This window comes from Zonotrichia leucophrys, chromosome 9, assembly GCF_028769735.1.
Source record: "Zonotrichia leucophrys gambelii isolate GWCS_2022_RI chromosome 9, RI_Zleu_2.0, whole genome shotgun sequence".
In the NCBI taxonomy this organism is placed as follows: domain Eukaryota; kingdom Metazoa; phylum Chordata; class Aves; order Passeriformes; family Passerellidae; genus Zonotrichia; species Zonotrichia leucophrys.
In genome coordinates, this window is record NC_088179.1 from 19,210,889 (window position 1) to 19,222,159 (window position 11,271).

The window sequence follows — 11,271 nt, forward strand, 5'->3', positions numbered from 1 at the left end:
CCCCCCACAAGGGGGTCTCCCCTCAGCCCTTCCCGCGGGGTCTCCCCCGGACCCCCCCAGGGGCGCGGCCCCGCCCCCTCCCCCGCGCGCGGCAGCCCCGCGCGGTGCCCGCGCGCCGCCGGTGACGTCACAGCGCGTTATTGCCCGTGCCCGTGAATGACTGAGCGCCGGGGGGGGGGAGGAAGGGGGGCGGGGAGGCCGCGCGCGCGCGGCGCCCGGCCAGGCGGAAATGGGCGCGCGGGCCGCGGCGGCGGGCGGGGGAGGGGCGGGAGGCAGGTGGGGCCGCGCCCGGCGGCGCCGCGAAATGGCGGCGGGAGGGTCCCGGGGCCGCGGGTTCGGGGCCCGCCGGGACGGGGCGCGATGTGCTCAGCGGGACCTGGGCCGGCACCTGCCCTCGGGCATAGAGGGACCTGAGCAGAACTTTGGGGCGTGAGGAGCCCTCATCCACATCCTCATCCCATGCGCAACCACGTCCCCATTACTGCCTCTTTTCTTATTCCTCAGTCCTCATTCCAGTCCTTGCCCTCTTCCCCATCCCCATCCCATCCGCATCCTTGTCTCCATTCCATCCCTGCTCCTCGGTCCCTGCTGTGGGTGACAAAGTGGGACCCATGGCTGGTGTCATTGAGGCTCTCGCAGCCGCAGGTGGCTCCACACGGCTGAGGCAGCCCCGGCACCGTGGCTGGGGTGCGTGGGGATGGCCGAGGTGTGTGGGGATGGCCGCGGTGTGTGGGGATGGCCGCGGTGTGTGGGGACGGCCAGGGTGCGTGGGGATGGCCGAGGTGTGTGGGGATGGCTGGAGTGTGTGGGGATGGCCGGGGTGTGTGGGGATGGCTGCGGTGTGTGGGGATGGCCGGGGTGTGTGGGGATGGCTGGAGTGTGTGGGGATGACCGCGGTGTGTGGGGATGGCCGCGGTGTGTGGGGATGGCTGGAGTGTGTGGGGATGGCCGAGGTGTCTGGGGATGGCTTCCCCAGAGCTTCCCGTGCCGTACTCCTGCCTTGGCTATCAGTGTTGGCCCGGCTCAGCCACAGCGTGTGTTCTCACTGTAGCAGGGTCAATCCTGCCCTGCTCCACCTTGGGCACTGTGACAAGGGCATTGTCCTTCACTCACCCCACTGACCATGTCACCCTCACACACCGCCCTGCTCACCTGCCATATCCCTGCACATGGCCCTGCCTGGTTCCCACTCTCCTGGCCACTGCAATATGCCGGCACCATCTTGTTCGGGATCCAACGGAGCCTACCACCTGCTTTTTGAGTGCTCAAGTAAGTCACTTTAAGCTTTCTCATGTGTTTCCAACTTGGCTGTGCCACGAGGATTACGATTTATGGCAGTGTGAGGCAGCTGGGGTGCTGTGGGTCCTGGCTCCGTCAGGCACGGCTGGATCCCGGTGTCTGGAGCTGGGGCTTCCCCCCAACCCAAACCCATAGGATGTGAATTCCTTGGGCCATTCGGATCACCCAGAGCTTCCCCACAGACTCCAGGAAAGCAGGATTGGACACAGGGTGGGAATCACCTGCCCCAGGTGCAATTTGCTCCATTGGTGCGGTGCAAACTGAGGGAGAAGATCATGGCACTTAATTTTATTTATGGGGCCAAGTATCTGCTAATAGCAGAGAGGTTTAATCTCAGGATACAAAAACACTCCAGAAGCAAATGCCCCAGTGCATTTCAATGCACACACAGCGTGATTAAGGCCCAGACTGTCATTTACCACCTGAAAGCTGGATAAAGCACAGGGAAAAATATCTGTAGCGTGGCTGAATCCTCTTGTTCATGCCCAACAGGAAGGTTGGGGCTTTACTGGAGCATCCCATGTGTGATACCTCTGGGAGCTGCTGGAGCCAAACAAGACGGACACAACAAATGCCTTCTGGATATAATCGTTCCCAGGCACAGCAGAAGGGAAGGAAGACTTTTATAAACAATTATCCATGCAAGCTGCAAGAGTAGCATTTGCAGTAGCTCTCCAGGGCCCTGATAATACTCCCCGAGACATGCTGAGATGGATAGGATTTATAAACCATGGATGGGTATTTCCTACATTGCATCTCTCCTGGCTGTATTATCCCATGAAGCTCTCTGCACAAGACATATATGTTCATGAAAACATTTTATAGCCCTGTTGTGCTGGGATTAATATCAGATACGAAAGTCCAGACCACGTGTACTTTGTTCTTCCTAACACATTTCCAAGTCTGCAAATAGAAAAGAGTCCAAAGGAGCAGATGACTATTAACTAATATTCTTGCAATGTCGTGCAATTTTGGCATTTCATATGCAGTTTTCATAATAATTTACAGGCATGCATTTCTTCAAAAGCAGACAGTGATAAAACATTGTGTAAAGCCCTTTGGATGCCCCTCTCCTCACCCCTGGAATCTCCCTGAACTGTCCATTCTCACTCTCCTCATTTTTCAGGTCTGACCAGCACAACACAGAGTTGGGAACTTGCTGGACAGCTCAGCCTTGTCACTGGAGGGAACTGGAGGAGATGTGGCATTCACGGCAGGTTAGAAACCCACCTGCCCTTGTGGGCCCAGGCTGTGGGGAGAGAGGTGCCAACACAAGATACCAGCCCCAGCTGCAAGTACTGGCACCAGGAGAGTCCAACTCATTTTTGAGGCAATCACTCTGTCATAACAGCCTGTTTTGTGGAAAATGCCAGGATTTATTTAATGAATAACATATATGAACCACCCAAGGTAGGGGGATTCGAGCTAGATGATTTTTAGAGTCCCTTCCCACCCAAACCTTTCTAAAACTGTGGAGTCAGAAGTTTTCTTAACAGAAAAAAGTCACTGAATCAGCTCATATGGACCCAGCTGGATTTACACCAATATGGGAACAAGCAGGGCCATCTCCAGAAATCCAATTCTCTTTCTGAGAGAAACAGAATGAGAGAATGTTGCTGCCTGGAAATATTGTCCATACACACACACACAGAACTTCACGTGGAGCAAGCTTCAGGATGGGTTTAGCACAGGGAACACCCTTCTCCCTTCAATGTGGCCATGAAATCTCACACACCTTGAACATCTCCCATCACCTCCTGTGTGCCCAGAATATTCCACAGTCACCAGTGTGCTCGGAGCCTTGCTGTCTGCCCATGGGAACCTATGGTACCTCCAGGGCATTGGTATTTGAGGCATCAAATACCAAATAGGATGCAGGAGCTGCTCCTGTGCTGCCTACAGCCCCTTCCCCAGGCAGGAGTGGTCAGATGGGCACCATGCAGGGACCCTCATGCAAGGAGAACTGAACATGTTGTGCTGAAGAAGTTTTGTTTTACATTAGGCTTATAATTTTAGGGCTAATGTTTGGTTTGGAAGCTCGAAGCCGTGCCCGAGCCCACAGCTGCCAGCTCTGGAGCAGGCAGTGGTGTAATAGCCATTTAATTCCCCTGAACTGTAATCTGATGGTGGGATATGCTCCCAGGCTGCTTTTAGGTCTGACTGGGGAACAAAATCAATCACAGAACACCCGTTACAACGAAAGCGCTGTTGGTGTCAATTACCTAAACTCTGCGAACGTAACTCTTCTAATTTCCTGTTAAATCAGTAATGTTACCAATCTCAGTCTATTATTTTAATTAGGACTGTGACTGCAGTTGCTAGGAGCCGAGTGAGCGCAGACAAATGCGAATGTGTAATTAGTGCCACAAACGAGTGGCAAGTTGAATGTGTCACCATCCTGGATAGCTCCAGCATGGGGTGCAGCGGGAGGCCGGGCGATTTGGGCCAGATCCTGATCTCACTGCCCTCAGCGCCAGCCCAGCAGGCTCCACAGAGCTCACCAATGCCCTGACATCAGCTGGGCTCAGGGAATCCAGGTCTGGCCCCTGGTCATTGCAGCTTCTTGGAGCTTCACCCTGGGTTATTTTTAAAATGTCTGATGTCCCACCTTCTTTGATTGACTGTTTTTTTTTTTTTTCCTTCTTGCTGTAACGCCTCCTCAGAGCCAATTATCCTGCAGTGAACACTGCAGTCAGGTTAGCTGAACGTGGGTGTTCCCAGCGCCAGCCGGCATCGGATTCCAGCCCTCCCAGGGGACCGGAGCTCCTAGGGTGGGTATGGAAGTGCTTGGCTCCCTCCTCTCCCTTCCTAGCTGTGAAAGAAACCTCTCAGCTTCTGTCACATCTGACTGCCTCACGCTTCCCCAAAACAGCCGCGCTCTGACGAGGGAGACAGGCGTTCCGACAGCAGAGCAGCGCTAGCTACCAACCTCACCAGAAAACACAAGCTGAGGACAGAACCCCTGGCTAAATATAGAGCCCAGCTGGGAGAGAAAACAATGTGGCATTGCAGATCCATCAAAATTAAGAATGAAAACGTGAAGGTGCTGCTCACTGCCGACCCCCGGCTGCTCCCGGCGAGCACCGCGTGCCCAGAGGTGCAGCCCGCCGCCAGGATCCAGCATGGAATGGCACAGGAGGGACAGCACTGCTTTTATTAGCACTTGGCCATCAGTCAGCAGTCCACACTCCACAAATAAATGAACAGGCTGGGTGCATGTCATCCCAGTTCACGTGTTACAGAAATAACGCTGGACTGGAACCAGAGTTAACACAGCTGAGATTTGGGATGTGGCTGATTTGGAGAGGGCAGATGGCAGGGCCTTGTTGGGCTGTACCTGCTCTTGGAAGCAGACCTGATTTACAGCTCCATCCATCTTCTACACTCTAATTTCCCTGCTTTAGTAGGTCAGCCTCCTGCTTCATACGGTACTTCTTTCAGAACAAATAGACTAGGAGGAAGTCAAGGGTTTGGTGTATATTGGATGGACTGATTTGGTCACCTTTCCAAGACAAAACCAGTAGAGAAATAGTATGAAAAAAGTGAGTGAACCCAGAAGGTGTTTTGTGAAGATTACTCCCAGAGGACCTGTGAACCAGGCAGTGATGCTATGCCAACATGAGCCCTGCAATGCCTTCAGTCCTGGTTCCTCATCTGGGTCTGGCTGTGGCTTCATGCTCATGGCTTGTGTTGGATTGGATTTTTCCTCCTGTCTCGTGACATTCAAACAGAGGTCAGGCCCTGTTACTTGCTGCATTAAGCTTTGAGCCCAGTTCCCCAGTGATGGAGCCTCTGCCACCAAGAGCTGCAGGAGCTGCTGTGATCTTTCAGAAAGTGCCTGACCTGCCCTTGTTTTCCTACTTACTTTCCTTTACTCCTCCAGGAAACAGCTTTAACCAAAGCCACATTGCAAGTGTGTTTTATAACAACAATGCACTGTTACTGTCACCGGTGGGTTTTCAGGCCATGTCCCAACATGTGTCCTTGCTGCAGCAATGCCAGTATCCCTCCTGGGACAGAGCCAAGCCTCACCAGTCCTAAAGGTTGGGTGCCTGCTCCATCCCTGAGAGAGCCCTGGGCAGGGTGGCTGTCACCTCTGAGTTGTTGCAGGTCAGTACACTCATCTGAAGAGCCCAGGGGCTGGCAGAGGTCCCCACTGCCTCCACACCCCTTGAGATGCCTGTTCTGTGCAGGAAACAGGGAGAATTGCTGTCCTCAGGCCCTTGTGTCCTGAAGGAGCCACAGCTGGTGGGATGCTGCAGCACCCCTGGTGCTCTGTGGATCCTCACTCCATCTTTCTGCAGGAAGGGAGGTGTAAATCACCTGTACCACCCCAGCTGCAGGCTGGCCAGGCAGGTTCCTCATGCCACCAAGCAGCCCTTCGAGGTGAACCCCTTGATTAAAGCCTGTGTGATGTCACAGATGTGCACAGATACCCTTAGCCCTAGGACTGTGCAACTGGCTGGTAATGTGCATGTTAATAAGGCTATTAAGGTTTACAAATATTCTGCTCTTCCTTACAGTTTATAATTTAATTAATTGCCAGTTAATTGTCTTATTTTCCCCCTGTGATTGATGTCAGTGAGTGGGATTAGGCAGCATCAGATGACAGAGGAAGGAGGAATGAATGCAGCTTCCTATGATGGTGTGAGAGGAGATGTTTTTATGGACAAATCCTTTCTGACATGGATGAATACCTCAATGAGATATCACAGAGTATCAGCTCAATACATATTGTAATGGGATCATTAGTGGAGGTACCAGCTGTGTGAGGTTTGTATTCACAAGCCACGAGTAAGTAACGGGGAAATATTGGCTCCTTGGAAATGTTTGCCAAGCATAAATCTTCCCTGTTTTTACTGAGCTGGTGCTCAGTTTACATAAACTGGGAAATAATTCTCTAAGGCTTGTGGGACTGCTCCAGCTACCCCTGAATTTGGTCACGGCAGGGCAGCTTTGGTGAAAGAAGGGAATCTAAATGCAGGCCTGCTGGGCAATATTTTTCCATGGGGAAAAATTAAAGAGGAGGGTTTGAGGAGGGTGTATAAGCCAGGCTGTGGCTCTGTCCCTAAAACAAAAAGCATCTTTATTTCTAAGCAGGGAAGGGGGGATGGCTGAGCAGACACTGCATCTTCTCTCCAGGATTTTGAGTCTCTCACCAGGCTTGTTCACACCCTGCCCACCCCCGAATGCCTGTTTGATGGACAGGTCTGTGCATCACAGACGGGCTGGGAATATCATTCCTTCAGGATCCCCCAGTGCCTGCAGAACGGGCAATGTGCAGCCACGAGGGCCAAGTGGGTCACTCAGCTCAGGGTGATTCTCGACCTGGAGGGGGCACAGAAGGAACTTCAGGGCTTTTGCCTTCCCTGAATCCTTCTGGGTGACCAAAGGCAGCCAGCTCTAGGGGGGAACGGCATTCCTGTAGCTCCCAAGTGCCAAGCAAGGGATCTGGGGAAAACAAACACTCAGGTGACTTTTGACCAGACTTTGATCGCATTTCAGCAGAATAAACCTGGAGTGATTCCAGTGGCTTTGGTGTGAGTGGGATCAGACTGTGAAACTGGGCTGTATGGCAGAAAGCTGGATGTTCCTGCTGGGGTGGGTGTGCAGTGTGGTTGAACCCCTGCTTAAATCGGCACAAACTAACGAGGTCATTTCTGAGGCTGGAATCAGAACACGGAGCCGGCCAAGCCACATCTGTCTCCTTTAATTCATTCCTTCCATTTTGGGGACTTAGCTTTTAGGAACAGCTATCTGTGATTACATAAAAGAGATTAGCCAACAGTTCTGCATAAATCAAGGCCAGTGCAAGATGTGTCCTAAGTGCATTGCGAAACCTGGGGCTGGTGGAGGACAAGTTCCTCCTCTTGGGGAGTGAGGCTCTGAGCATGGGGCCAAGGGCAAAACCTTCCTGCTTCTCAAAATGGCCCTTCAGGCAAAACCCTCTCCAAGCAGAGATGGGCACGGTGGGGCAGGGTCTGCCCTGGGGTTGTTTGGTGTGGATTTTTTCACCAAAGCAGATTTTCTATCCGAGATACACGATGGAAACAATGAAAGAAAGGAAAGGGCTGGAGAACCTTATTGTAAACCAGATCCCCATGTGTGAATGCAAATAAATCTTGCTGCTGAAGGAAAAGCCAAACCAGAATGTGTTACATTTAGTCTTTTAGCACAGTTGCTAAGAAAATATCTTGATTCGAACACTGTTGGATGACTCAACAAATCTTTTTTTTTTCTTGCCTTTTTTTTTTTTTCCATTTTGAGGCCATTTCATCATTTTCCCCCCTGTTTGTTTGTCTGTTAACATGCAGGGTGAGGTTGTCCCAAGGTCAGGGAGTTGGAATTTCCCTTCCAGTGTTGTCCTACTGCTCCTCTCCTTTTTTTCTTGCTTTTTTTGCTGCAGGTCACAGCAGATCTGTGGTGAGGTTGGTGGGGGAAGGCTCTGCCCTTCTCTCCCTGTCCATCTGCCCTGGATAGTGCCAGTCCCTTGACAGGAGAGCACCTGGCTGGGCATTGTCCTTCCACCTCATCATCAATATGTCTGCATCACAGCTTCCCTCCTGAGCATTTAGGGCAAAATTAGCAAAAGCAGTCTTGAATTTTTGATGTCTTTATTTTTGGGGAACTGAACATGAGACACAGCAGCTGAGTTTCAACAGAGCTGAACACCAGTAGCTCCTGTTACTGGCTGAGCACTCATCGCTGCTTGAAATCAGGCTTGGAGTGTCTTTAATGGTATTTATTGTTTGGAGGAGAATTGTGCATCAAACCTGAGCAAGACCTGGGAGGAATCAAACAAAAGGGGATTTACACTCCCCTGGTAGGAAATTGAAACAATGTGCAATTTAAGATGTGCCACTTAAATGTTTGTTGGCTCCTCATGATGGAACCACCTACCCAAAGGCATTTAGAATTATTTTTTAAAAAGCAGAAAAATGCTTATTTCCTATGGAAATGTTCAGGAAACACATATGCCCTGGAATAGAGCTGAAAATGAATCTGGTTATCTTCCTTCATCCTTTGATCTCTAACATCTTTCAAAATCTGGCCTCCAAGTAATGTGCCCGAGGATGCACAAAATCAAGAGCTGAATCTTTATCTCTTCCACTCAATCCTCTCCACACTGCAGCTCACAACTCAGATCCATTGCTCCTCAGGACTAGCCCTGGCTGAGGCAGCCAACAAGACTAATCCCAGAAATACAGGTCCTGGATGGGAATTCATAAATACCCTGCACAGAGGCTCTCCCTGTTTCCTCCCATCCAGGTTGCAGCTGCATTTGTCCCGTGGTTCTCCCCAGATGTGTGGTGAATTTAAAGATCTATCCCAGTCCTTGACCTACATGGAGGAGCATGGAGCCAGTCATTTCTGAACCAACAGCCACAGAGAGCCTGAGGCCTTTTCATGCTGGAAATAACCATGGGGAGGAAGGACAGTGCCTGCAGACAGCAACTGCCTCTGTAGTGAAGGGAAGTCTGAAGTTTCCCCTCTGCTTTTTCGTGCATAACAGCATCTGTATGCCTCATTTCCATCTTCACAGCTCCTGTAATTTACATAATGAACATTTGCAAAGTCTGAGATCTGGGTTCACTTTGTACCACATTTACTGTAGATGACCTTCAGCGATCATCAGAAAAGTTTCCCAAGCAATTTTCCCAAAGGGTGTGAACATGAAACCTAAGATCGTCAGGGAAGGAGGAAAGGATAATGAAAGCAGATTTCTGAGATATCTGTCATTCAAAGATGTGTTTTCTCTTCTACAGCAGAGCAAAAATATTTGAATTCAAAAAGAAGGGAGTTTTGTCTTTAAAGCAGGTGTTGGTATCAGGTCCCTCAATAAAGTGACTTTAATTAGGTTTGTCTTCCTAGATCTGCAGAAAGACTATTTCCTTGATAAAAATGCATTTGAAAAAATATTAAGCAGAGGGGGGAAAAAACCCTCAGAGAGACAATTTTATTTGCATTCTTTCAAAAGCAATGGCTGTAAAATGAGTTTATCCACTTTGGCCCCCTGATCAGGTAATGAATCTGAAAAAAAAGTCTGGTGACAAATAACTGGCAATCCAGCAGAGATTCAGGACTGAGGAGGAATTCTGACCTCAAAGGATAGGAATAGGACATCAGGGTGAGAACAAGCAGCTGAAGGCACTTATGGCTCCTCTGGAGGTGTCAGCTGCAGCTCTGATTGCACCTCCTGATAGTGCTCCAGCAATCACAAAGTGATAAAACAGGAACTGACCCATTTTTGCTCCTGACACCCATCCTCAATGAACTGTCCTTTTCAGCCCCAAGTTCCTGCAGAGTTCATCTGACAGAGTCCTGGGAAGCTGCATCTCCCAGATTATATTGAACTTTATGATATATTTACATGGGACAACAGGGAACACGCTTTTATAGGTGTTGGTTGGCTTCTAGATAAGCACAAATCAGGGATCGTCGCTCATCTGAGAGGTGCTTGTGAGTCCACTTTTTGTTTGCTGTTTGGGCAACAACACAGGTTATTGCTCACTGCAGCAACGGAGGATGCTTTGAAAGAAGAAATTGATGTTGTAACTGACTCAGGACTCCTGTTTGTACAGAAAATGAGCTGAAAGCTGAAATGCAGAGCCTTATTCTGGTGATGAAGAAGGGTTCTCATATCAGCTGTCATAAGACTCTTCAGCCAGAATGAATCACAAACCCACCATGATAGGCATGCTGGAAATGCTCACGTAGATAAACCTGACACTGTGCCCCTTGCTGTAGGCCAGGCACATATGAAGTGTTGTTTTACATAATAATCTTGAGAAGGCAAGCAAGCTTTTTATATTCTTCTGTGCTTTGAAAACAGTGCCCTGTGTGCCCTCCTCTTGGGGCAGGTAGGTGTATTTGCACCCTGCCAAGTAATTACAGTGTGATGGGTATTAGCCTGTATCTTCCTGCCTCTGGTTTGTTGCCACAGGTTTATCCATATATCCTTTGGGATTGATGTTTCAGCTATAGGGCCACTGTATGGGTGAGAACTGGAATCAGGGTGAATCTTCACCAGCTTGTTCCTTTTAGTGTGGTCTGGCTCTTGGACTCCAGTCATTACCTTGGCCTGCAGGCAGATAATTGTTTAATTAAGAATTTGGAAGATGGGCTGCATGTGGCAAACTTTCCACCTTGGGACCAAGAAGGAGAGGGGGTGGTTTGGAGGAAGAAGAGAAATGCTGCTGTTTGATGGGCCCTGGGAGGGACCTCTGTCCTCAGTGGCTGCTGTGTCACTGGAACAGGAGCAGCTGTGTCAGGTGAGGTGTCCAGCACCACATTTCCTGAGCCAAATATGGGATCTGTGCAGCTCCCCTATGCATTGCCCTAAAATGTCATGAGTCTGCCATAGTCACAATTCAGGGCTGCTGGACCTTCCTTCTAGATTGGGAGGGCTTTTGCTTGTAGCCTTAAAGAAAGACACTGTGGTTTTCAAGCACATGCTGGATTGTGAACAAATGGTTAATGTTGCTGCAAGGAAGCTGGCTTAGGAATGTTTCCTCCTTTCAGCCTGCCCTTTTTCTATATTTCTTTCCTTTTTTTTTTCTTTCACGGTACCATATAGTGTTTAATAATTCAATACATACATAATCCAAAATAAACACACTAATTAACCTTTGTTTTGAGAAATTTAATTAGTTAATGCTTAGTCTCTGTTCAGCTTCCAAACAGTTTGGAGTGGGAAAGGTGCCATGGGGAAAGCATGGCAAAATATGTTTAATGCTGAGCACCTTCAATTATTTAAACAGTAACGTGGGCTGGACCAATTAAAAAACAACGTTGTTATACAGGCATATACATGCTGAAATATCTCGATGTAGTGTTCTCAAACTCCAGCCTTGCTGCAGAATATGTGGTGAAATATATCTGTGCATAAACCAACTGTATGGAGGAGGGAAGCTGGTGGATGAGGAGTGATTCAGCTGCTTGCCAGCAGCCCCAGAACTTCCCTGCTGGGCT

General features: G+C 49.6%; 1 long non-coding RNA gene across 1 annotated transcript; it reads left to right on the forward strand.

Moving 5' to 3' along the window:
• The first annotated feature begins 783 nt into the window (after positions 1–783).
• LOC135451672 (uncharacterized) lies at positions 784–4,916 on the forward strand. The gene is made up of 4 exons (XR_010441399.1): positions 784–1,269; positions 2,426–2,516; positions 3,963–4,070; positions 4,172–4,916. It is a non-coding gene; the product is annotated as an uncharacterized LOC135451672 (long non-coding RNA).
• The last annotated feature ends 6,355 nt before the right edge of the window (positions 4,917–11,271 follow it).